This window comes from Mirounga leonina, unplaced genomic scaffold (assembly GCF_011800145.1).
Source record: "Mirounga leonina isolate KUSES-001 unplaced genomic scaffold, KU_Mleo_1.0 Mir_366, whole genome shotgun sequence".
Classification (NCBI taxonomy): domain Eukaryota; kingdom Metazoa; phylum Chordata; class Mammalia; order Carnivora; family Phocidae; genus Mirounga; species Mirounga leonina.
In genome coordinates, this window is record NW_023270709.1 from 28,751,675 (window position 1) to 28,752,797 (window position 1,123).

Below are 1,123 nucleotides of genomic sequence, written 5' to 3' on the forward strand. Positions count from 1 at the left end.
CCGCGGCCTGAAAACGCGGGGCAGCACGGACGGCCCGCGCGGGCCTCCCTCCGGGCGCGGCGGCGGCACCTGCCGCAGGACTCTGCGGGGCGGGACGCGGGCCGGGCCGAGCCGGCCGCCCGAGGCCGCGGGCAGGGACCCGCCACCTCTCCGCCCCGCCCCGCCTCGGCGCCGCCTTCGCGGCGAGCCCCAAGTCTCGCGCTTCCCAGACGTCTCGCGATGCATCCGCCCGTCGTCTCGGCTCCCGTTTGAGTCTGCGCCAGATCGCTCGGCTCTCAGAATGTATCGCGATATTTTCGCTTTTGAGCTTGTCGGTGTTTTAACAGCCCCTGTAAGAAAATTTTAAGTCCGTTTTTAATAGTGTAGGTTGGTAAGGCCTCTCGTCGTGCTGCTCCGATCGTCCAGTAGTGTAGGCAATTAGGGGGAGGAGCAAAAACGATGTGTCAGAAGTGGGATTCGAACCCACGCCTCCATTCGGAGACCAGAAGCCCCAGCGCGGGGAAGCGAAGCTTGAGTCTGGCGCCTTAGACCACTCGGCCATCCTGACACCCTGCGGAAGGCGGAGATTTTCCGCCGAAGTAGATGTGGAGGAGTGGCGCGTCCGTGACGTGCGCGCCGGCCGGAGCGCGGACGACGGAGGCGCCGCCGGAGGAGGACAGAGCCCCTGCGGATCGGACAGGAACCCCGGCGGAGCGCCAGTGCTGGGGCGCCAACGCGGACACGGCTTCCCGCGGCCGCAGAGCGGCGGGCGCGCCTCGAGGACCGAGCGCCGGCTTCCCCCGCCCTCCGCTCGGCTCCCGGCCTCTTGCCCTCACCCGCGTCCCGGCGCGCCAGTGGCTTTCTTTTGACGAGAGAGGAACGACAGCACACGGAACAGAAGCCCCCAATTCCGTGGCACGGCCCCCGCCTCCCCACGGGTGCCCCGCACTGGTCGGGGAGTTTGTTGGGCTCGGAAGGCGCCTGCGCCCGGGCTCACATCTGCAGGAGCAGGGGCAGGGGCAGGTGCAGGGGCAGCGGTAGGGGCAGGGGCAGCGGCAGGGGCAGGGGCGGGGCACGGCAGGGGCAGCGGTAGGTGCAGGGGCAGGGGCAGCGGCAGGGGCGGGGCAGGGGCAGCGGCAGGGGC

The 1,123-nt window shown here is 70.2% G+C and overlaps 1 non-coding gene across 1 annotated transcript; it reads right to left on the reverse strand.

The window, feature by feature from the left end:
• Positions 1-441: 441 nt before the first annotated feature.
• TRNAL-CAA lies at positions 442-547 on the reverse strand. The gene is made up of 2 exons: positions 510-547; positions 442-487 (listed from the first exon to the last, which is right to left on the reverse strand). It is a non-coding gene; the product is annotated as a tRNA-Leu (tRNA).
• Between the last annotated feature and the right edge of the window lie 576 nt (positions 548-1,123).